Genomic DNA, 26,700 nt, shown 5'->3' on the forward strand with positions numbered 1-26,700 from the left:
AACAAGGATTCACGGGTGGTCAATCTGTTGAAATCAGAGCACTACATTTTGGCCACCGTGCTCGATCCTAGATTTAAAGCCTACCTTGGATCTCTCTTTCCGGCAGACACAGGTCTGCTGGGGTTGAAAGACCTGCTGGTGACAAAATTGTCAAGTCAAGCGGAACGCGACCTGTCAACATCTCCTCCTTCACATTCTCCCGCAACTGGGGGTGCGAGGAAAAGGCTCAGAATTCCGAGCCCACCCGCTGGCGGTGATGCAGGGCAGTCTGGAGCGACTGCTGATGCTGACATCTGGTCCGGACTGAAGGACCTGACAACGATTACGGACATGTCGTCTACTGTCACTGCATATGATTCTCTCAACATTGATAGAATGGTGGAGGATTATATGAGTGACCGCATCCAAGTAGGCACGTCACACAGTCCGTACTTATACTGGCAGGAAAAAGAGGCAATTTGGAGGCCCTTGCACAAACTGGCTTTATTCTACCTAAGTTGCCCTCCCACAAGTGTGTACTCCGAAAGAGTGTTTAGTGCCGCCGCTCACCTTGTCAGCAATCGGCGTACGAGGTTACATCCAGAAAATGTGGAGAAGATGATGTTCATTAAAATGAATTATAATCAATTCCTCCGCGGAGACATTGACCAGCAGCAATTGCCTCCACAAAGTACACAGGGAGCTGAGATGGTGGATTCCAGTGGGGACGAATTGATAATCTGTGAGGAGGGGGATGTACACGGTGATATATCGGAGGGTGAAGATGAGGTGGACATCTTGCCTCTGTAGAGCCAGTTTGTGCAAGGAGAGATTAATTGCTTCTTTTTTGGGGGGGGTCCAAACCAACCCGTCATATCAGTCACAGTCGTGTGGCAGACCCTGTCACTGAAATGATGGGTTGGTTAAAGTGTGCATGTCCTGTTTTGTTTATACAACATAAGGGTGGGTGGGAGGGCCCAAGGATAATTCCATCTTGCACCTCTTTTTTCTTTTCTTTTTCTTTGCATCATGTGCTGATTGGGGAGGGTTTTTTGGAAGGGACATCCTGCGTGACACTGCAGTGCCACTCCTAGATGGGCCCGGTGTTTGTGTCGGCCACTAGGGTCGCTAATCTTACTCACACAGCTACCTCATTGCGCCTCTTTTTTTCTTTGCGTCATGTGCTGTTTGGGGAGGGTTTTTTGGAAGGGACATCCTGCGTGACACTGCAGTGCCACTCCTAGATGTGCCCGGTGTTTGTGTCGGCCACTAGGGTCGCTAATCTTACTCACACAGCTACCTCATTGCGCCTCTTTTTTTCTTTGCGTCATGTGCTGTTTGGGGAGGGTTTTTTGGAAGGGACATCCTGCGTGACACTGCAGTGCCACTCCTAGATGTGCCCGGTGTTTGTGTCGGCCACTAGGGTCGCTAATCTTACTCACACAGTCAGCTACCTCATTGCGCCTCTTTTTTTCTTTGCGTCATGTGCTGTTTGGGGAGGGTTTTTTGGAAGGGCCATCCTGCGTGACACTGCAGTGCCACTCCTAGATGGGCCCGGTGTTTGTGTCGGCCACTAGGGTCGCTAATCTTACTCACACAGCTACCTCATTGCGCCTCTTTTTTTCTTTGCGTCATGTGCTGTTTGGGGAGGGTTTTTTGGAAGGGACATCCTGCGTGACACTGCAGTGCCACTCCTAGATGGGCCCGGTGTTTGTGTCGGCCACTAGGGTCGCTTATCTTACTCACACAGCGACCTCGGTGCAAATTTTAGGACTAAAAATAATATTGTGAGGTGTGAGGTATTCAGAATAGACTGAAAATGAGTGTAAATTATGGTTTTTGAGGTTAATAATACTTTGGGATCAAAATGACCCCCAAATTCTATGATTTAAGCTGTTTTTTAGTGTTTTTGGAAAAAAACACCCGAATCCAAAACACACCCGAATCCGACAAAAATAATTCGGTGAGGTTTTGCCAAAACGCGTTCGAACCCAAAACACGGCCGCGGAACCGAACCCAAAACCAAAACACAAAACCCGAAAAATTTCAGGCGCTCATCTCTAGTTCAAACCAATGTGATTTGAGGAACCCCAAAACTACATTGAGATCCCAAGGTGCCACTGGAGGCACAAAAGGAGGCTGTATATGCAGCACTCCCTTGACAAATGTCTGGACTTCAGTAACTGAAGCCAGATCTTTCTGGAAGAAAATCGACAGGGCCGAAATTTTAACCTTAATGGACCCCAATTTTGGGCCCATAGACACTCCTGTTTGCAGGAAATGCAGGAATCGACCCAGTTGAAATTCCTCCGTTGGGGCCTTCCTGGCCTCGCACCACGCAACATATTTTCGCCAAATGCGGTGATAATGTTTTGCGGTCACATCCCTCCTGGCTTTGATCAGGGTAGGGATGACTTCCTCCGGAATGCCTTTTTTCTTTAGGATCCGGCGTTCAACCGCCATGCCGTCAAACGCAGCCGCGGTAAGTCTTGAAACAGACAGGGTCCTTGCTGGAGCAGGTCCCTTCTTAGAGGCAGAGGCCACGGGTCCTCTGTGAGCATCTCTTGAAGTTCCGGGTACCAAGTCCTTCTTGGCCCAACCCGGAGCCACGAGTATAGTTCTTACTCCTCTCCGTCTTATAATTCTCAGTACCTTGGGTATGAGAGGCAGAGGAGGGAACACATACACCGACTGGTACACCCACGGTGTTACCAGAGCATCCACAGCTATTGCCTGAGGGTCCCTTGACCTGGCGCAATACCTGTCCAGTTTTTTGTTGAGGCGGGACGCCATCATGTCCACCATTGGTTTTTCCCAACGGTTCACAATCATGTGGAAGACTTCTGGATGAAGTCCCCACTCTCCCGGGTGGAGGTTGTGTCCACTCCCGGAATGAACACTGCTGACAGTGCTATTACATGATTTTCCGCCCAGCGAAGAATCCTTGCAACTTCTGCCATTGCCCTCCTGCTTCTTGTGCCGCCCTGTCTGTTTACGTGGGCGACTGCCGTGATGTTGTCCGACTGGAACAGCACCGGCTGACCTTGAAGCAGAGGTCTTGCTTGGCTTAGAGCATTGTAAATGGCCCATAACTCCAGAATATTTATGTGAAGTGATGTCTCCAGGCTTGACCTCTAGCCCTGGAATTTTCTTCCCTGTGTGACTGCTCCCCAGCCTCGCAGGCTGGCATCTGTGGTCACCAGGACCCAGTCCTGAATGCCGAATCTGCGGCCCTCTAGAAGATGAGCACTCTGCAACCACCACAGGAGAGACACCCTTGTCCTTGTGGACAGGGTTATCCGCTGATGCATCTGAAGATGCGATCCGGACCATTTGTCCCACAGATCCCACTGGAATGTTCTTGCGTGGAATCTGCCAAATGGGATTGCTTCGTAGGAAGCCACCATTTTTCCCAGGACCCTTGTGCATTGATGCACTGAGACTTGGCCTGGTGTTAGGAGGTTTCTGACTAGCTCGGATAACTCCCCGGCTTTCTCCTCCGGGAGAAACACCTTTTTCTGGACTGTGTCCAGGATCATCCCTAGGAATAGAAGACGTGTCGTCGGGATCAGCTGCGATTTTGGGATATTGAGAATCCAACCGTGCTGCCGCAGCACTACTTGCGATAGTGCTAACCCGACTACCAACTGTTCCCTGGATCTCGCCCTTATCAGGAGATCGTCCAACTAAGGGATAATTAAAAACTCCTTTCCTTCGGAGGAGTATCAACATTTCGGCCATTACATTAGTAAAGACCCGGGGTGCCGTGGACAATCCAAACGGCAGCGTCTGAAACTGATAGTGGCAGTTCTGTACCACAAACCTGAGGTACCCTTGATGAGAAGGGTAAATTGGGACATGGAGGTAAGCATCCTTGATGTCCAGAGACACCATATAATCCCCTTCTTCCAGGTTCGCGATCACTGCTCTGAGTGACTCCATCTTGAATTTGAACCTCTGTATGTAAGTGTTCAAAGATTTTGGATTTACAATAGGTCTCACCGAGCCGTCCGGCTTCGGTATCACCAACAGCGTGGAATAATACCCCTTTCCCTGTTGCAGGAGGGGTACCTTGATTATCACCTGCTGAGAATACAGCTTGTGAATGGCTTCCAATACCGCCTCCCTGTCGGAGGGAGACGTCGGTAAAGCAGACTTTAGGAAAACGGCGAGGGGGAGACGTCTCGAATTCCAATTTGTACCCCTGAGATACCACCTGAAGGATCCCGGGGTCATGAGTCCGCTTGTAAAGCCCCAGCGTCATGCTGAGGACTTGGCAGAAGCGGGAGAGGGCTTCTGTTCCTGGGAACTGGCTGTCTGCTGCAGCCTTTTTCCTCTTCCTCTGCCACGGGGCAGAAATGAGGAACCTTTTGCCCGCTTGCCCTTATGGGGCCGAAAGGACTGCGCCTGATAATACGGCGTCTTCTTATGTTGAGAGGCTACCTGGGGTAAAAATGTGGATTTCCCAGCCGTTGCCGTGGCCACCAGGTCTGATAGACCTACCCCAAATAACTCCTCCCCTTTATAAGGCAATACTTCCATATGCCTTTTGGAATCCGCATCACCTGACCACTGCCTCGTCCATAACCCTCTTCTGGCAGAAATGGACAGCGCACTTACTCTTGATGCCAGTCGGCAAATATCCCTCTGTGCATCACGCATATATAAAAATGCATCTTTTAAATGCAATATAGTCAGTAATATACTGTCCCTTTTTAGGGTATCAATATTTTCAGTCAGGGAATCCGACCAAGCCACCCCAGCACTGCACATCCAGGCTGAGGCGATTGCTGGTCGCAGTATAACACCAGTATGTGTGTATATACATTTTAGGATATTCTCCTGCTTTCTGTCAGCAGGTTCCTTAAGGGCGGCCGTATCAGGAGACGGTAGTGCCACCTGTTTTGACAAGCGTGTGAGCGCTTTATCCACCCTAGGGGGTGTTTCCCAACGTGCCCTAACCTCTGGCGGGAAAGGGTATGATGCCAATAACTTTTCAGGAATTATCAGTTTTTTATCGGGGGAAACCCACGCTTCATCACACACTTCATTTCAGGAAAAACTACGGGTAGTTTTTTCTCACCAAACATAATACCCTTTTTAGTGGTACTTGTAATATCAGAAATGTGTAAAACATCTTTCATTGCCTCAATCATGTAACGTGTGGCCCTACTGGAAGTCACATTCGTCTCTTCACCGTCGACACTGGAGTCAGTATCCGTGTCGGCATCTGTATCTGCCATCTGAGGTAACGGGCGCTTTAGAGCCCCTGATGGCCTTTGAGACGCCCCGACAGGCCCAAGCTGAGTAGCCGGCTGTCTCATGTCATCAACTGTCTTTTGTAAAGAGCTGACACTGTCTTTCTTCCATAAGCTCATCCACTCAGGTGTCGACCCCCTAGGGGGTGACATCACCATTACAGGCAATTGCTCCGCCTCCACATCAGTTTCCTCCTCATACATGTCGACACAAACATACCGACACACAGCACACACAGGGAATGCTCTGATAGAGGACAGGACCCCACTAGCCCTTTGGGGAGACAGAGGGAGAGTATGCCAGCACACACCAGAGCGCTATATATATATATACAGGAATACCACTATAAAATGTGCTTTTCCCTTATAGCTGCTGTTATTATTAGAAACTGCGCCAAATTAGTGCCCCCCTCTCTTTTTTACCCTTTTCTGTAGTGCAGGACTGCAGGGGAGAGTCAGGGAGACGTCCTTCCAGCGGAGCTGTGATGGAAAATGGCGCCCGTGTGCTGATGAGATAGGCTCCGCCCCCTTCTCGGCGGCCTTTTCTCCCGCTTTTTGGTGAGTTCTGGCAGGGGTTAAAATACATCCATATAGCCCTGGGGGTTATATGTGGTGTATTTTTGCCAGCCAAGGTGTTTACATTGCTGCTCAGGGCGCCCCCCCCTAGCGCCCTGCACCCTCAGTGACCAAAGTGTGAAGTGTGCCTGAGTAACAATAGCGCACAGCTGCAGTGCTGTGCGCTACCTTGTTGAAGACTGATGTCTTCTGCCGCCGATTTTTCCGGACCTCTTCTTGCTTCTGGCTCTGTAAGGGGGCCGGCGGCGCGGCTCTGGGACCGAGCTCCGAGGCTGGGCCTGTGTTCGGTCCCTCTGGAGCTAATGGTGTCCAGTAGCCTAAGAAGCCCAAGCTGGCTGCAGGCAGGCAGGTTCGCTTCTTCTCCCCTTAGTCCCTCGATGCAGTGAGCCTGTTGCCAGCAGGTCTCACTGAAAATAAAAAATCTAAAACTAAACTTTCACTAAGAAGCTCAGGAGAGCCCCTAGTGTGCACCCTTCTCGGCCGGGCACAAAAATCTAACTGAGGCTTGGAGGGGGGTCATGGGGGGAGGAGCCAGTGCACACCAGGTAGTCCTAAAGCTTTACTTTTGTGCCCAGTCTCCTGCGGAGCCGCTATTCCCCATGGTCCTTACGGAGTTCCCAGCATCCACTAGGACGTCAGAGAAAACATTTTTCATTGCCTCAATCATGTAACGTGTGGCCCTACTGGAAGTCACATTCGTCTCTTCATCGTCGACACTGGAGTCAGTATCCGTGTCGGCGTCTGTATCTGCCATCTGTGATAGCGGGCGTTTAAGAGCCCCCGATGGTCTTTGAGACGCCTGGACAGGCACAAGCTGAGTAGCCGGCTGTCCCATGTCATCAAACTTCTTTTGTAAAGAGCTGACACTTTCACGTAATTCCTTCCATAAGCCCATCCACTCAGGTGTCGACCCCCTAGGGGGTGACAACTCCACTACAGGCAATTGCTCCGCCTCCACATCATTTTCCTCCTCATACATGTCGACACAGCCGTACCAACACACAGCACACACACAGGGAATGCTCTGATAGAGGACAGGACCCCACTAGCCCTTTGGGGAGACAGAGGGAGAGTATGCCAGCACACACCAGAGCGCTATATATATACCGGGATAACACTATACAGAGTGTTTTTCCCTTTATAGCTGCTGTTTATATTATACTGCGTCTAATTAGTGCCCCCCCCCCCCTCTCTTGTTTTACCCTTTTCTGTAGTGCAGGACTGCAGGGGAGAGTCAGGGAGACGTCCTTCCAGCGGAGCTGTGAGGGAAAATGGCGCCAGTGTGCTGAGGAGATAGGCTCCGCCCCCTTCTCGGCGGACTTTTCTCCCGCTTTTTTCTGGAATCTGGCAGGGGTTAAATATACATCCATATAGCCCTGGGGGTTATATGTGATGTATTTTTGCCAGCCAAGGTGTTTATATTGCTGCTCAGGGCGCCCCCCCCCAGCGCCCTGCACCCTCAGTGACCGGAGTGTGTGGTGTGCATGAGGAGCAATGGCGCACAGCTGCAGTGCTGTGCGCTACCTTGGTGAAGACTGATGTCTTCTGCCGCCGATTTTCCGGACCTCTTCTTGCTTCTGGCTCTGTAAGGGGGCCGGCGCCGTGGCTCTGGGACCGGACTCCGAGGCTGGGCCTGTGTTCGGTCCCTCTGGAGCTAATGGTGTCCAGTAGCCTAAGAAGCCCAAGCTGGCTGCAAGCAGGCAGGTTCGCTTCTTCTCCCCTTAGTCCCTCGATGCAGTGAGCCTGTTGCCAGCAGGTCTCACTGAAAATAAAAAACCTAAAGCTAACTTTTTCTAAGAAGCTCAGGAGAGCCTCCTAGATTGCACCCTGCTCGGTCGGGCACAAAAATCTTAACTGAGGCTTGGAGGAGGGTCATAGGGGGAGGAGCCAGTGCACACCAGGTAGTCCTAAAGCTTTTCTTTTGTGCCCAGTCTCCTGCGGAGCCGCTATTCCCCATGGTCCTTACGGAGTTCACAACATCCACTAGGACGTCAGAGAAAACACACCACTTTAATACTGCTGCATAGTAGACTTACCACACTATTGCTTGTTTAAAAGGATAGTATTTACTTAAAGTTTAAATCAGCGTACTGGGAACAATGAGATGCCGCAATCCTGACACCCATCAGAATGCCTATGGAGGAATCCCTAAAGGGTAAAGAGACCGACGCCGGAATCAGCTGAAATCCCGACCATGGGAATAGCAGGCAGGTTAGGGCCAGGTTAGGTTTAGGCTCCACTCGGGGGGTTAGGTTTAGGCACTAAGGGGGGGGGGGGGGGGGGTTAGGGTTAGGCTGCCGGAAGGAGGGTTAGGGAAGGGAGGGTTAGGCATGCTTACCTCACCCATGTTACATAACATAGTAACATAGTATCTAAGGTTGAAAAAAGACAATTGTCCATCGAGTTCAACCTATTTGTGGTCTCCTATGCACGATTATTTTGTATCAAATTTTGACTGAAGTTGATGACTGCCGTTACGTTTTAACCCTCTTTTTTTATAATAACCATAGTGCGTGACTATGCCCCATAACCCTGGATATCCTTATCCATTAGGAATTTAACCCATTCTTAAAGGTGTTGACTGAGTCGGCCATTACAACTCCCTCAGGCAGGGAATTCCAAACACGTATCGTCCTTACCGTAAAAAAGCCTTTACGCCGTATTGTGCGGAATCTCCTCTCCTCTAACCTGAGCGAGTGTCCACGAGTTCTCTGTGTTGATCTAACCAAAAACAGGTCCTGCGCAAGATCTGTATATTGTCCCCTTATATATTTGTAAATGTTGATCATGTCCCCTCTTAATCTTCTCTTTTCCACTGTAAACGTTGGGATTATTAACAGCGGGATACTGGCATTAGTATTGTAACTGCAGGCATCCTGTCCGACGATCACACATACTGAACTCGGAACAGTGACTGTATGTGAAAAGCTTACTATAGCACAAAAATGACTCCATGTGATAGAACAATGGTCCTCCATCTCATACAAGCCACCATTGATGCCAACAAATATTTTTTGGGTCATTCTGACAATTTTTGATCCCAGGCTTCCTTTCCTTAAGGATTGAGTTTGAAACATTTTAGGTCCACTGTCAGGACCGGTTTTGATTTCAGATGTGTCTGCTTAGAAACGTTCTAGTTCCTCTCAGCAAGGCTTACTGTATTATAAATTCTTGGAATTTAATGAAGTAGAATCCTTAGTTAAAAACTTAAAGCATACGTTCAAAGACATGTGGTTAGGATGCCAGCAGTCTGGATGCCGCCAGTTGGAATCCCAGCACCGGAATCCCGAAATGCAGCCATAATGCCGATGCCGGGCCTCCGACAGTAAACTTAATGCTAACGTCGGAATCCCGACACCCAGCAACCTGACTGTAAGTATGCTGCCCACTGTTATAGTTAGCCAGTGGGGGTTGGGGGGAGTTAGTTTTAGGCAATCCTGGAGAGGGTTAGGGTTAGGCTGCGGGGAAGGGAGGGTTATGCTGCGGGGAGGGGCGGTTGGGTTTAGCACCCCAAGGAAGATTTAGAGATAAGCTGTGGTGGGGTAGGGGGGAGGTTAGGTTTGGTACCACCAGAGAGGGTTAGGGTTAGGCTGTGTGGGGCTAAGGGGGAGATTAGGGTTAGGCTGCTGGAACAGAGGGTTAGGGGGTGATTGAGGGAGGGCAAGTATACTTACCTAGCCCCTGTTGGGATTCTCTCCATCGGATGCCGCAGTTGTTCTTCTGACCGCCGTTATCCTGTACTCTGGTCAAGCATATCATACCCACATATACTGTATGAGCTGCAGGCAAATTTTTCCTTATCATTCTTGTCACATGACATGCATTCTACCTGTGTGAATGGTTTCAAGGCAATCCAATCTAGTTCCTTCATATTCTAAGTTCTTAAAAAAATAGTCCCCTGATATCACTTGATCCCTAGCATGTTATCTCTCTTGTCCCTTGCTTTGGGAGACCCTGTGTGTGCTATACACAACTTATTTAAATGTGACTCATTGTTAACTTTATTAACTTTATCAACAGATTCTTCAGCGGTGGTCACAAGATAAGTATATTCAATGGATGCAGAGTTTGTGGTGTGGACCTTCTGCTCCCATTATACTATAGATGTGCCAATGAAAAATAGGCCTTGCCCTCAATACACTAAACCCAACCCAATATGTACATCCCCAGCCATATTTGTTTGAATTCAAGCCCACTCTTTTAAAATCTACATCCATTTTGGCACCTACAAGTGGTTATAGGCCTGCAACCATCAGGACTATTGATATTGTCCTTATTTTGAAATCATAATATGGGCCCAAATGTAATAGAGTGAGAGTTTCAGAAAGTGAGAGATTTGGTAAGTGGCAATCATTTACACTGCAAAACCAGATTGATCCTGCTGTGTAAATGATTGCCATTTTTTTTAAAAACTGCAAAACCTTACCAAATCTCTCACTTTTGAAACTCTCACTCCATTACATTTGGCCCATGATCTATAATGCACTTCTATACTGTTATCTTATATTAGTTTGGCATTTTTTGTCATATAGGCTGATTTCCCCATTTTCGCCGACACTTTTCACAGCAAGAATTTTCACACAAAACCTGTTTCCACGATTTTGTAACTGAATAGTAGTGATGTGCACCGGAAATTTTTCGGGTTTTGGATTCGGTTCCGCGGCCGTGTTTTGGATTCGGACGCGTTTTGGCAAAACCTCCCTGAAATTTTTTTGGCGGATTCAGGTGTGTTTTGGATTCGGGTGTTTTTTTTTTTACAAAAAACCCTCAAAAACAACTTAAATCATAGAATTTGGGGGTCATTTTGATCCCATAGTATTATTAACCTCAATAACCATAATTTACACTAATTTTCAGTCTATTCTGAACACCTCACACCTCACAATATTATTTTGAGTCCTAAAATTTGCACCGAGGTCGCTGGATGGCTAAGCTAAGCGACACAAGTGGCCGACACAAACACCTGGCCCATCTAGGAGTGGCACTGCAGTGTCAGGCAGGATGGCACTTCAAAAAAATAGTCCCCAAACAGCACATGATGCAAAGAAAAAAAGAGGCGCACCAAGGTCGCTGTGTGACTAAGCTAAGCGACACAAGTGGCCGACACAAACACCTGGCCCATCTAGGAGTGGCACTGCAGTGTCAGACAGGATGGCACTTCAAAAAAATAATCCCCAAACAGCACATGATGCAAAGAAAAAAAGAGGCGCAATGAGGTAGCTGTGTGACTAAGCTAAGCGACCCAAATGGCCGACACAAACACCTGGCCCATCTAGGAGTGGCACTGCAGTGTCAGACAGGATGGCACTTCAAAAAATAGTCCCCAAACAGCACATGATGCAAAGAAAAAAAGAGGTGCACCAAGGTCGCTGTGTGACTAAGCTAAGCGACACAAGTGGCCGACACAAACACCTGGCCCATCTAGGAGTGGCACTGAAGTGTCAGGCAGGATGGCACTTCAAAAAAATTGTCCCCAAACAGCACATGATGCAAAGAAAAAAAGAGGCGCACCAAGGTCGCTGTGTGACTAAGCTAAGCGACAAAAGTGGCCGACACAAACACCTGGCCCATCTAGGAGTGGCACTGCAGTGTCAGGCAGGATGGCACTTCAAAAAAATTGTCCCCAAACAGCACATGATGCAAAGAAAAAGAGGCGCACCAAGGTCGCTGTGTGACTAAGCTAAGCGACACAAGTGGCCGACACAAACACCTGGCCCATCTAGGAGTGGCACTGCAGTGTCAGGCAGGATGGCACTTCAAAAAAATAGTCCCCAAACAGCACATGATGCAAAGAAAAAAAGAGGCTCAATGAGGTAGCTGTGTGACTAAGCTAAGCGACCCAAGTGGTCGACACAAACACCTGGCCCATCTAGAAGTGGCACTGCAGTGTCAGGCAGGATGGCACTTCAAAAAAATTGTCCCCAAACAGCACATGATGCAAAGAAAAAAAGAGGCGCACCAAGGTCGCTGTGTGACTAAGCTAAGCGACCCAAGTGGCCGACACAAACACCTGGCCCATCTAGGAGTGGCACTGCAGTGTTAGGCAGGATGGCACTTCAAAAAAATAGTCCCCAAACAGCACATGATGCAAAGAAAAAAAGAGGCGCACCAAAGTCGCTGTGTGACTAAGCTAGGACCTGCAGCGAAACGCGTCAGGAAGGAATCTACAGGGGTTTCCACCTTTAAAAATCTACTGCCTAAGTGTGCCCGGACCAGGACTGGACATTTGTTCAAGCAGAACTGCTGCGTCGACTGTTAAAACAACAGGACCACCACTACTCCTCTCTATCTAAAGAGGACACCGCGATGCAGTGAGGACCCACAATTATACTTCAAGGGACTCTTACCTCCAGCGGCCAAATGTGGTAAATAACTTTTAAACCTATGACTGTGCTGTCAGTCCGGTGTCGACTATTCACCCTTCTGCTATCCGGTCTATACTATACAGGAACGGACTACACACTAAAAAGGCAGCTATTCATATGACCCCGTTTTAGCATAGTCTGATTTTATATTTTATGGATGTTTGTGTTAATGAATTGTTTTTATGGTTGATTAAATGATACTAATTCAGTACTCAATCCTTCTATGTTATCAATTTTCACATTAGCGCTGCTATCTGGTTTTCTTCGCTGTGTGACTAAGCTAAGCGACACAAGTGGCCGACACAAACACCTGGCCCATCTAGGAGTGGCACTGCAGTTTTCTAGCGAGAGGATGAGTGCTTCCATCCTCATGTGAATCTGAACCACTGGCCATGAACATAGGCCAGGGCCTCAGCCGTTCCTTGCCACTCCGTGCCGTAAATGGCATATTGGCAAGTTAACGCTTCTCATCAGACGCTTTCAATTTTGATTTTTGGGTCATTTTACTGAACTTTTGTTTTTTGGATTTTACATGCTCTCTACTATGACATTGGGCATCGGCCTTGGCAGACGACGTTGATGGCATTTCATCGTCTCGGCCATGACTAGTGGCAGCAGCTTCAGCATGAGGTGGAAGTGGATCTTAATCTTTCCCTATTTTAACCTCCACATTTTTGTTCTCCATTTTTTAATGTGTGGAATTATATGCCAGTATCAATAGCAATGGCCTACTACTATATATCCTGCGCACAACTGAAATGCACCACAGGTATGGATGGATAGTATACTTGACGACACAGAGGTAGGTAGAGCAGTGGCCTTCCGTACCATACTGCTATATATACTGATGGTCACTGTCAGCAAACTGCAAAACTAAAATGCACCACAGGTATAGAATCTAGATGGATAGTATACTTGACGACACAGAGGTAGGTAGAGCAGTGGCCTTCCGTACCGTACTGCTATATATACTGGTGGTCACTGGTCAGCAAAACTCTGCACTGTACTCCTCCTATATAATACAGCTGCTCCCCAGTCCCCACAATTAAGCAATAAGCACAAATATTTGCATCAACATTAATAAACGGAGAGGACGCCAGCCACGTCCTCTCCCTAACATTTCCAATGCACGAGTGAAAATGGCGGCGACGCGCGGCTGCTTATATAGAATCCGACAGCGGGATGATGACGTTCGGGCGCGCTCGGGTTAACCGAGCCATACGGGAGAATCCGAGTATGCCTCGGACCCATGTAAAATGGGTGAAGTTCGGGGGGGTTCGGCTACCGAGGAACCGAACCCGCTCATCACTACTGAATAGGTGTGAAATTGCTAAAACAGGATTTGCACCAAAAATTCTTTAACAATTTGCAGTAAAATCACAGTTTTTCGTGCACATACAGGTTATCCCCACTAACTGAATACTCCCGTTTGTGTAATTAGAAATCTGCTCAAATAGTAAATACATTGAAATATACAACTTAAAAAACTCCCCGGCGGGCAAAATTATACCTAATGGTAATTTTCATTTTTTAAAGATTGAACTATAATGAAACATTATAATACTCATACAGGCAATCAAATACCCATTATTTTTTATTTCATATCCTTTTAAAGTATACTTTAAGGTTCAATTTAAACAAAAAAAAGGGACATGATAACTCATCTGCTTTAGGCTGATTATGCTAATTGAACCCACTTTTTTTTTTGCACCAAAAAAAAGTATGAGGTGACTCTCGGAGTCAAGCAAGATTGCTAAAACATTTTTTTGACTATTGACATGAGTTAGTAGCTATGTGGTAGTATCAAGTGTATCAGAGGCAGAACTACCGCCAGTGCAACCAGTGCGTTGCACTGGGGCCCGCCACTGTCCAGGGGCCCAAAGCATGTAATGAGTCAAACTGACTCATTACATACCACTGCCCGCAGCACACAGCCGCCCGCAGGACACAGGAGTCGGGCACGGGGGTAAGGAGAAGGAGGGAGGTGGAGGAGGGAGCCGCAGCAGTGCTTTGCTAATGGTTGAGGCGCTGCTGCTGCTGTCCCTCTGCTTCACTATAGGCTGTCTTCCGAGAACAGCCTATAGTGAAGCAGAGGGACAGCAGCAGCAGCTCCTCAACCAATAACACACTGTTTGTCTGTCTGTCTGTCTGTCTTTCAATGTGCAAAAAGGGGGACTGTCTGCCGCAATGTGTAAAAGGGGGAATCTGCCTGCCGCAATGTGTAAAAAGGGGGAATCTGCCTGCCGCAATGTGTAAAAAGGGGGAATCTTTGCCGCAATGTGTAAAAAGGGGGAATATGCCTGCCGTAATATGTAACAAGGGCACGGTCTGCCGTTATGTGTAACAAGGGCACGGTCTGCCGTTATGTGTAACAAGGGCACGGTCTGCCGTTATGTGTAAAAAGTGTACGCTGTCTGCCGTTATGTGTAACAAGGGCACGCTGTCTGCCGTTATGTGTAAAAAGTGTACGCTGTCTGCCGTTATGTGTAACAAGGGCACGCTGTCTGCCATTATGTGTAAAAAGGGGATGCTGTCTGCCGTTGTGTAAAAAGTGCACGCTGTCTGCCGCTATGTGTAAAAAGGGGGATGCTGTCTGCCGTAATGTGTAAAAAGGGGACGCTGTCTGCTGTAATGTGTAAAAAGAGGAATCTGTCCGCCGTAAGGTGTAAAAGTGTCTCTACCTGGTGTAGTGGTGCTACTGTGCGGCGTAATTTGAATAATGGAGACTACTGTGCACCGTTTTATGAATTGGTATTATTTTGTGGCCACACCCCTTCCCAACGAAGCCACGCCACTATGTATTTTTGCGCGCGCCTATGGCGCGCACTGCCCCTGTTTTGCATGCATGGGTGGGGCTCCGATGCCGTTTCTTGCACACAGTGCTAAAATATCTAGTCACGGCACTGTTGCTAGGTATCCATTTCTCTGGCCCTGAGTAGGTCCCCCTCACCAGATCCTCTCCAGGGGTGAGGGGGTGGACTTGGATGGGATTGGGGTGGGGGGGGGGCAAAGCATTTTGTCGCACCTGGGCCCACCGCTCGCTAGTTCCGCCACTGAAGTGTACAAGGTATTATGAAAATCTGACTCGTGGTATCATGACACAGAATGACCCTTCCTACTACCACTCATACCTGGTCCTCAGAATTAGAGATGAGCGCCTGAAATTTTTCGGGTTTTGTGTTTTGGTTTTGGGTTCGGTTCCGCGGCCGTGTTTTGGGTTCGAACGCGTTTTGGCAAAACCTCACCGAATTATTTTTGTTGGATTCGGGTGTGTTTTGGATTCGGGTGTTTTTTTCCAAAAACACTAAAAAACAGCTTAAATCATAGAATTTGGGGGTCATTTTGATCCCAAAGTATTATTAACCTCAAAAACCATAATTTACACTCATTTTCAGTCTATTCTGAATACCTCACACCTCACAATATTATTTTTAGTCCTAAAATTTGCACCGAGGTCGCTGTGTGAGTAAGATAAGCGACCCTAGTGGCCGACACAAACACCGGGCCCATCTAGGAGTGGCACTGCAGTGTCACGCAGGATGTCCCTTCCAAAAAACCCTCCCCAAACAGCACATGACGCAAAGAAAAAAAGAGGCGCAATGAGGTAGCTGTGTGAGTAAGATTAGCGACCCTAGTGGCCGACACAAACACCGGGCCCATCTAGGAGAGGCACTGCAGTGTCACGCAGGATGTCCCTTCCAAAAAACCCTCCCCAAACAGCACATGACGCAAAGAAAAAAAGAGGCTTTTTACTGATATTTGGTGTTTTGGATTTGACATGCTCTGTACTATGACATTGGGCATCGGCCTTGGCAGACGACGTTGCTGGCATTTCATCGTCTCGGCCATGACTAGTGGCAGCAGCTTCAGCACGAGGTGGAAGTGGATCTTGATCTTTCCCTAATTTTGGAACCTCAACTTTTTTGTTCTCCATATTTTATAGGCAGAACTAAAAGGCACCTCAGGTAAACAATGGAGATGGATGGATTGGATACTAGTATACAATTATGGACGGACTGCCACGGTTAGGTGGTATAAAAAAACCACGGTTAGGTGGTATATATTGTAATACAATTATGGATGGACGGACTGCCTGCCGAGTGCCGACACAGAGGTAGCCACAGCCGTGAACTACCGCACTGTACACTGGTTGATAAAGAGATAGTAGTATACTCGTAACAACTAGTATGACTGACTATGACGGTATAAAGAATGAAAAAAAAACCACGGTTAGGTGGTATATATTATAATACAATTATGGATGGACGGACTGCCTGCCGACTGCCGACACAGAGGTAGCCACAGCCGTGAACTACCGCACTGTACACTGGTTGATAAAGAGATAGTAGTATACTCGTAACAACTAGTATGACACTATGACGGTATAAAGATTGAAAAAAAACCCACGGTTAGGTGGTATATATTATAATAATACAATTATGGATGGACGGACTGCCTGCCGACTGCCGACACAGAGGTAGCCACAGCCGTGAACTACCGCACTGTACACTGGTTGATAAAGAGATAGTAGTATACTCGTAACAACTAGTATGACTATGACGACGGTATAAAGAAAGAAAAAAAAATACCACGGTTAGGTGGTATATAATTATACAATTATGGATGGACGGACTGCCTGCCGAGTGCCGACTGCCGACACAGAGGTAGCCACAGCCGTGAACTACCGCACTGTACTGTGTCTGCTGCTAATATAGACTGGTTGATAAAGAGATAGTATACAACAATATACTACTATACTGGTGGTCAGGCACTGGTCACCACTAGTCACACTGGCAGTGGCACTCCTGCAGCAAAAGTGTGCACTGTTTAATTTTAAATTAATATAATATTATGTACTCCTGGCTCCTGCTATAACAACCTGCAGTGCTCCCCAGTCTCCCCCACAATTATTATAAGCTTTTATACATTGATGTGCAGCACACTGGGCTGAGCTGAGTGCACACAGACTGAGTCACACTGTGTGACTGCTGTGTATCGTTTTTTTCAGGCAGAGAACGGATATAGCAGAGAACGGATATATTAAATAAAAGTTAACTTAACAACAACTGCACTGGTCACTGTGGTAAACTCTGTCTGCACAATCTCTCTCTCTCTCTCTCTCTCTCTCTTCTAATCTATTCTAATGGAGAGGACGCCAGCCACGTCCTCTCCCTATCAATCTCAATGCACGTGTGAAAATGGCGGCGACGCGCGGCTCCTTATATAGAATCCGAGTCTTGCGAGAATCCGACAGCGTCATGATGACGTTCGGGCGCGCTCGGGTTAACCGAGCAAGGCGGGAAGATCCGAGTCGCTCGGACCCGTGAAAAAAAAAGTGAAGTTCGTGCGGGTTCGGATTCAAAGAAACCGAACCCGCTCATCTCTACTCAGAATAAGAGGTAGCTGATTACAATAGAGGGCACCAGGGACAGGTTAAAAGAGAAGAAAGAGTTGGGTCCTTCTAACCCTGTTCAGGGGATAGGAGAGGTCCTATTCCTCTCTTCTGACCGGACTGTCTCCTCAGTTACAGGCTTGCAATGACTGTCCAGCTGGCAAGGCATACTAGAGACTCTATAAGACTTATTACTAGTACTACTATTCATTGTCACGGGCCTTGATGCACTAACCAGCTGCACCACCTGTAGTTCCAGCACTTTATACCTGTAAGTTGGATTCCATGTAACTTACATACAGCTTGGAATACAGCTATACATGCATAAATATGCCTATGTTCCCTGTGAGTGACTGGGATACATGTATAGTGCAACTGCTGCCAATCTGTGTGCGACTCTGAGTCAGGTCCTTAAGACAGATTAGCTATTTAAAAGAAGACCATACTTATTGTACCTATTTACATATAACATTGTTTCAAAGCATATGGCCCCAAAATGTATTTCTTGTTGATGAGTTCTTAGTTCCTAGTATAACTGTATAATGTGATGTGATTACAATATTTTATTCACACGTGCCTACTTTCTGAGAATGTACAGGAGACTTCCCTAGTGAAATGGAGGGGTGCAGAAAATTGCTTTATCATGTCCCTGCCCCATAGCATGATTTATAGCATTCAGCGGCAAAGCTCTAATGACACGAATCACACCCTCACTGCGGCTGCACTTGCCGCCTGGAAATTGCGTTCTGGTGGGGAGGTCACAAATGTTGACAGTTATGATTTTATTATTTATTATATTCATTATTAATACATTAATAACTGCATTTAATGTAACCTAGTCATTGTACCCAATTATATTATAATTATTTAAGATGCGTGTTCAAGCTGCTTAGTTTTTTCGTTGTAGTTTGCAAAATGGCTGCCACCTCTGTATACAGTATAATGCTATACAATTTCAATCAATTTATTTATTGCCCGCTAGAATTTCAGTGATGTGTATTAGGCTGCTGTACTTCATAAGCAAGTGCAAGTGAGACTTCACCACTCTAGGCCCAGTTAAAAAGACAATGCAAAAGTATTTCATGGTAGTCATTGCGATTGCATCACTGTAAGGAACACATTGTTTTTGGCAAATAGAAAAAGGAGTTTTAGTAACTAAGGGGCAGATTTAACAATGAGCGATATTCTAGTTATCACTTGTTAGTTGTTACTAATCTTAAATGGTGCTCCAACCAATCGGCTCCTGACTGTTATGTATTTGGAAAATGGCAGTTAGGAGCTGATTGGTTGGAGCACCTTTAAGAATAGTAACGAGTGATAACAAGAAAATCTCTTATTGTTAAATCTGTCTCTATGGATCTATGTCAGTGCTTTAGAGATTCCTTATGTGAAAATATTAAACAAAATGTGGTCGAGCATAACAGGGTGGTATTCATGTGACCGCCGTTCAGCTGACCGACAGTCACATGACCTCCTCCACCAGCCCGACGGCTCACTATCCCGATGGTCGGCATGCCGACCAACAGGGACTATTTCCACTCGTGGGTGTTTCCACGACACCCATAGAGTGGGAATAGAATCCGTGGCGACCGCAGGTCGCCACTGAGCCCGCAGCGTGGCGAGCGCAGCGAGCCCGCAAGGGGCTTGCTGCACTCGCCCCTCCCCGCCGGGATCCCGGCATCGGTATGCTGTCGGGATCCCGGCGTCGGTAAGCTGACCGGCGGTCTCCTGACCACCGGTCAGCAGTTCTACACCCCTTTAACATGGCCTTGCACACTGCCATTCTGCAATTAATCTAGGTTATTTTAGATTGGCCAGGAAGAACATTTTACATGGGGTAGATGCAGAGACTACATAAAATCAGTCTGCACAAGCCCAGAAAACAGTTTATGCAGGTTGCGTCAGTCTGACAGTTGCATTTGCTTGGTGTAACGGGAAGAGGGAGGGAAGGGATGGGATACATTTCGCAAACATAATTGCAAACATACAGGACAAGAAAAAGAAGACTCCTTTTGGGTGCACTCTCAGAGATTGGAGGTAGATTCTATGCGGATTTAGTTAAAAATGTAACTTTGAATTGATTAATTAATACATAACAGTGTATCCAAAAAAGACAAACAATATATATATATATATATATATATATATAAAAAATATATATTGTTCAATATTAATAAACATTCGTGAACCCAGTAATCTGCGTTTTAAGGGCCTAATTCAGACCTGATCACAAAAGCAAAATCTTTCTCAACTGAGCAAAACCATGGCCCTCATTCCGAGTTGTTCGCTTGCTAGCCGCTTTTCGCAGCAGTGCACACGCTAAGCTGCCGCCCTCTGGGAGTGTATCTTAGCTTAGCAGAATTGCGAACGAAAGATTTGCAAAATTGCATATAGAAATTTCTTAGCAGTTTCTGAGTAGCTCGAGACTTACTCTGCCACTGCGATCAGTTCAGTCAGTTTCGTTCCTGGTTTGACGTCACAAACACACCCAGCGTTCGCCCAGGCACTCCCCCGTTTCTCCAGCCACTCCCGCGTTTTTCCCAGAAACGGCAGCGTTTTTTCACACACACCCATAAGACGGCCAGTATCCACCCAGAAACACCCACTTCCTGTCAATCACACTCCGATCACCAGATCCTCGTAATGCCGTGAGTAAAATACCAAACTTCTTATCAAATTTACTTGACGCAGCCGCAGTGCGAACATTGCGCATGCGCAGTTAGAGGAAAATCGCACCGATGCGAAGGAAAATAACGAGCGAACAACTCGGAATGAGGGCCCATGTGCACTGCAGGTGGGGCAGATGTAACATGTGCAGAGAGAGAGAGATTTGGGTGGGTTATATTGTTTCTGTGCAGGGTAAATACTGGCTGCTATATTTTTACACTGCAATTTAGATTTCAGTTTGAACACACCCCACCCAAATCTAATCTCTCTGCACATGTTATATCTGCCCCACCTGCACTGCAAAATGGTTTTACCAATTAGAGAAAAATGTTCCTGGTGCAATCAGGTTTGAATCAGGCCCTTAATTTGTTATCTATGTCAGACAATGTACCATTGAGTTGTCATTGCCTAGATAAATTGATGATATGATAATGTATCATTACCCGCATCAGGTTAAAGGGTTTAAAACTCATGTAAGGTATCAAGGATGCTTGCTTGCAACATCCCTTCTTCTTAAAGTTACACCTGAAAAACATGAATATATGCACAAAATAGTAAGGATGCTGAAAATATGGAGACAAAATAATGTATGTTGAATTATTTTTTTTATGTCAAAAATCCTATGTCTTGGTTTTAACAGTTCCAAGTAGGAAGGAAGAAAAATAGTGATTCTACTGTCAGTGTTAGGTGCAGAGTGTTCCTAGTCCGCAAGATTTCTATAACACTTGGTCTTCTCAGGAGGTCTCCCATCCAAGTACTGACCAAGCCCAACACTGTTTAGCTTCCAATATTGGATGGTATTGGGTGTTTACTGTGTGGTGTGGTAGTAGATAGGGTAGTAGTTGTCTGTTACTCTGGGATCACTTATAAGAGTTCACTTAGCAGGATTTTTGGCAAGAATGGAATTGAGTGAAAGGTAAAGAAGAAGGAAAAATTTAAATGAAGTGAGGTGATCCTCCAGACAGAAGGAAGTACTGGGCGGATCTACTGTCAGCATTAGACCAGGGTTTGTGAATAGGCATTCATACCTTCACCCTAGGGTGTTTGGACCCTGGAATCACTGATGAGTCTCCACATGGAAAAGTAATGCTGGGTAGAGAGTATAGTTTGTCAGAAAAGGGTATTTGAAGAAATTTACATAGGATTGCTTTAGATGTACAATCCTGTGTGAGGTAAGTAAAATGTGCTTTTTTCTAATGGATAAACAGAGCTGTAAATCTCTGAGAGTGTGGATACTATTGTGGCCCTCTGTTTATAATTTGGTTTAGTAGTTTCAAAGTCAGGTGTTAAATAGTTGTGAATCAAAATTTTTTAGAAAAATTTGCGCTGTGAAGCAGGAGGCAGCTGTGCAGTTTTTAGGGACATGACTTTCTGCTGAGCTACAGTAAACTCAGTTAATGCCTGGTCATTTTTCCATCACTGACATCATCAGCATCTGTTTCCTCCTCCTGCTCCACCTCCTCTTTACCAAATAAGACACATTTGTATTGTAATGTATTTGGGTGAGCAGCTGCAGGATGGGATAAAGGATTAGCAGTTGGACTAAAAGTTAGAGGATTTTCAGATTATGACTCCTACAGTGGGAACAGAAAAGCTTGCTCGCCTCAGTCAGCAAAATGCAAATGGGACTGAACAGAGTGCTGTACTGAGAAACCACCCATAGTAAAATCCATTTAATGACTGTGATATCTGTGTGAGAGACAGTCAGCAATGCTGCCAATATTCTTTCAATCATTATTGATTATTTTTTCATTGTACTTGTTCTTGTGTAAAAGTGATCAGATTAATCTGTGTAACCAGAGCATGACAAATATTTCTCATCCCTAATGTAAACATACTGGACCGACTCAATGATGGATGCAGTACTGAATATTGCGCAGTTGAGCAATTATTTGCTACTGTGCACAGTGGTGGATTTTCCTATAGGGGCGCCACCTGCTGGGAGCACTGGGAGCAGCACGGCAGGCAGTCACCCCCCCACACATACACATACACAGATAGATCCATCTTTAATTGCTGATATATATATATATATATATATATATATATATAGTTTATCTCCCTCTAGCACCCACTCTCTACCTACAAGGCAGCAGTTGGAGGTCGTGCAGCTTGGGGATGCTGTGTGACCTGGGAGCAAAGCAGGAGGTATGAGGTGCTAATTATTCTTAGGGTGTCTCGCAGTTTTGGTGGCCATGGAGAAGGGAGGTGTAGGGGCCAGCTGGCCAGTAAGTGCCCAGTCAGAGGCTGTATAGCAGGTGGTCGTGGTTAAAAGCAGGTGCTTGGCAGGAGGTGAGACCTGCTGCCGTATAGGTGATGGGATCAGGTGCCCAGTCAGCAGTAGTCCAGCAGAGGCCACGCTCAGAAGCATGGTAGCTGCTTCAGGATGCTGGGATATCCCGGCAGCAGTAGCCACATTCAGAACATTTTTTAGGGCTTACTGTACCTTCTGAAGGAAATATTTTGTTTGACCCAGAGCTACTGTAGATAAGAGAATTTCAGAGGCCACAGAAGGTAAAATAAGTCTAAGATACAGTCCATTTGTCCATACTTTAAACAGGGGCAGTCATCTGCATCCTTTCAGGCCAGGGGACAGGCCCCTTGTTCTGAGGTCTTGTAAGTAGAGGAAGACAACTTAGGATGAGTATGAAGGAGTGAGGGAAACAGGTCCTAGGCTCCAGGATTAGTTGGCATGACAAGAAGGGTATGCACCATGAAGTGTCTGTGGTGGGTCGCCATCTTCTGTCATTCAATGACCAGTGGAGAAGGTCACAAATTGGTGACAGGTATAATAGAAAGATGTTTCAACAAAGTTAGCAAGCAACAGACAAAAGTGTCTGGCCTTAGATCAAGCAATTCATTACAGCTCTTCTAGATTTAGGGGTGGTTGTCCCAGTACCAGAAAGTCAAAAGGAATGTAATTTTATCCCGATGTGTTTTAGTCTAAAACCCAGAAAGGAGTCACAGACCCATTTTAATGGACTTAAATACAGGACTGCATGTACATTCAGGATGGAATCTTTAAGAATAGTCATAACTAGAATGGACGAATATTCATTTTTGCCTTGTGAAGACATCAAAAATGCCAGCCTTCATGCACCCATTTGGGAAGGCAGTCAATGTCTTTTAAGATTTGCGTTTGAGGGAAGACATTTCCAATTCAAAGCTCTTCCTTTTGGATTACCTACAGCCCCTAAAGTTTTACAAAAGTCATGGCAGTCATTCTAAGATCTATGAGAATTTTCTCTACTTAGACAATTTTTATATATGCCCTTTAAATAGATCTGGTAAGGGCCGTAGAAATGCTTGAGTCCCATGGCTGGGTTATCAAATGGCAAAAATCCAAGATGATCCCCAGTCAGTGCATGAGTTTTTTTGTGTTGAATACCTAGGAAATAAAAAATCAGAGACATTAAAAATCTAGTTCAGAAACTTTTGAAGGTCAGAAGTACATTGGTTCTTTATTGTATGAAGTTGCTTCAATAGATAGTGTTTTAGTTCAGAGTGGTCTAGTATGCAAGACTGCATTCCAGGATGTTTCATTTAAATAGTATAAGATCTTGATTGCGTTCCAACCATCACTTATTGGCACAATTCATCATTCTTCCGCCAGAGAAAAGACAATCTCTCAGGTAGTGGACCAGGTTAAAAAACTTGAATAAAGGCTGGCGTTTCTTCAACCAGGATTGGCTGGTGACCATGACAGAATCTAGTCTCCAGGGATGAGGGGCAGTTATACTGAACCATTATTTCAAAGACTCTATTGCAGAATCGAAACAAGATTTCCAATCAATTGGGTAAATTTACTAAGATGGCAGTTCTATTTAAGATGGAATGTTGTCCATAGCAACCAGTCAGATTCCAGGTATTATCTCCTAGAAGTTGCTAGATAAATGAGAAGTAGAATCTGATTGGTTGCTATAGACAACATCCCATCATAAATAGAACTCCCATCTTGTAAATTTACCCCAATGTGTTGGACTTAAGAACTGTTCTAAACACACTGAAGAAAGCATAATCTCTTATTTAGGACAAATGTACAAGATTAGAGACAGACACAGTTACAGCTGTTGGATATAGGTATGAGTCACTGCTCTCACTAGGATTGGGAGTGGTGTGTTGCTGTACCTGGAGGGGTCTGGCCTCCCTAAGTAATATGGATAATGGGATGATACAGCGATGCCAGATATAAGGGCGGGGGCTCAGTAGGTGGGAGGGTGGTTAGTGTGTTGATGTTCTATGATGAAGCTAGTGCACGGTGGGATATGGAGAAGGCAGATTTATTGTGCAACCAACCAAGTTACACAGTTTCCCCACCTGGGCTCCCACTAGTTCACTAGTCAAAGTGCCAGTAAGTTTTCATCCACAGGGGGATGGGTAGGAGGGGAGCAAATGACTATGGATGAAGTTTTACCTGTGGCTGATCTACAGTATATCATTAGCTAGAAGAGATTCTCAATTCGGAACTTTGGGGGTTATTCAGAGTTGTTAGCAAACCAAAAACGTTAGCAATTGGGCAGAACCATGTTGCGCTGCAAGTGGGGCAGATATAACATGTGCAGAGAGAGCTAGATTTGGGTGGGGTGTGTTTAAACTGAAATACAAGGGGGCACATTTACTAAGCAGTGATAAGAGCCGAGAAGTGAGCCAGTGGAGAAGTTGCCCCATCAACCAATCAGCAGCTCTGTAGTATTTTATAGTATGCAAATTGTAGATGTTAGTTCAGTGCTGATTGGTTGCCATGGGCACTTCTCCACTGGCTCACTTCTCCACTCTTATCACTGCTCAGTAAATGTCCCTCTAAATTGTGTAAAAATAAAGCAGCCAGTATTCACAATGCACAGAAACAATATTACCCGCCAAAATTGAAATCTCTCTGCAAATATTGCTTTTTTTTGGTTTGCTAACAACTCTGAATTACCTCCTCTATACTGTAGACCTCTGTTTCTGGTGATTCACAAAGATTGGGCACACACTACCTTCTTTTCAACCTAAAGCATAGCTCCCAACTGTCCCAATTTTCGTTGGACAGTCCCATTTTTTGGGCACTGTCCTACCCGCGAGCCACAGTGTCCCACGTGGGGGTGCAAATGGGAGGCCCCCTATCACTCACTGCCAGGGGTGTAGCCTGAACTTTATGGGCCCCAGAGCAACATTTTGAAGGGGCCCCTTTCCCAGTGCTTCTAGAGAGTCACCTCTCCGCAGCAGTTGTTAATGTTTTGCCCTATAGTAGTGCCCTAGTTAATTTTCTGAACCATAGTAATGCCCTGGTAAGTTATGGTACACTGTAGGGCTGCCAGTACATATTATGTGACAAAGTATCCCTAATACACATTATATATTATATATAGTGTCCCCAGTTCATATTATGCCACACTGCAGTGCCCCCATGTAATATTTTGCCACAATACAGTTCCCCAGTTCATACTATGTAACATTATAATGTCCGACAGGTAATTTTATGCCATATTAAAATGAACAGGTCCAAATATATTGTAGTCCCCAAGGGAAAAGTATGTAAGGGTCCCTATGTACCCAATGGTGATAAATGAATAACACAGATAACTGTGACAGGGAACAGGGCCGGTCCTGGGGCTCAATGCGCCCCGGGCGGCAATAGGGGGTGTGGCTTCGTACAGGGGCGTGGCCATTTACGCCCCCTGTACAGACTTAAATGATGTGCGGTGCGCGATTACGTCATCGCGCACCGCACAGCAAAGGTTCCCTTCGTGGAGAGGACCTTTGCTGTGCGGTGCGCGATGACGTCATCGCGCACCGCACAGTAAAGGACCTCTCCATGAAGGGAAACTAGACGCGTACGCGTCTAGTTTCCCTTCACAGCGGCAGCGGGGGGGCAGCGGGCAGCGGCAGCAGGGAGGCAGCGGGCAGCGGGGGGCACACAGCAGCAGATCTTGCCCTGGTGCGGCGCCCTCCGGAAGGAGGCGCCCCGAGCAAAAGTCCTGCTTGCCTGTGGCAAGATCCGCTACTGACAGGGAAGGTGGGCCCCTCTCAGCTCTGGGCCCCATAGCAGCTGCACTCCCTGCACCTGTGGTAGCTACGCCCTTGCTCACTGCCCTGCTTAGCAGTGCAGGGTGAATAGATGCTGTGCACATGCGCACAGCAACTAGTCACGTGAGACAGAGGGGCTGAGGGCATGGCCAACAGCTATCAGAGTGCTGGGCATGCTCCCACAGTAATGACAATGGGGATGAGGCTCGCGAGCGCAGCACTCCCGTGAAGCCATACCCCTTTTTGTGAGGCCATATCCCCTTTTCAGATGGGCATGTGTCTTCCCTGCACTGTGGTCCCGCATGGCTGAGCTAAAGAGAAGGGAGATATGCTAAAGTGCTGTCGGCATTTCATCTTAATCAAGAAATTATAATACAGACTTTTGCTAAATCAAGTAAAATAATGTATCAGGGGAAAAAAATAAAAATAAAATACAAAACAGAATAAAGCCCAA

General features: G+C 46.3%; 1 pseudogene; it reads right to left on the minus strand.

Annotated features, from left to right (window-relative positions):
• Positions 1-20,950: 20,950 nt before the first annotated feature.
• Positions 20,951-21,069, minus strand: LOC134968035 (5S ribosomal RNA; annotated as a pseudogene).
• Positions 21,070-26,700: the final 5,631 nt, after the last annotated feature.

Source organism: Pseudophryne corroboree, chromosome 10 (assembly GCF_028390025.1).
Source record: "Pseudophryne corroboree isolate aPseCor3 chromosome 10, aPseCor3.hap2, whole genome shotgun sequence".
Lineage (NCBI taxonomy): Eukaryota > Metazoa > Chordata > Amphibia > Anura > Myobatrachidae > Pseudophryne > Pseudophryne corroboree.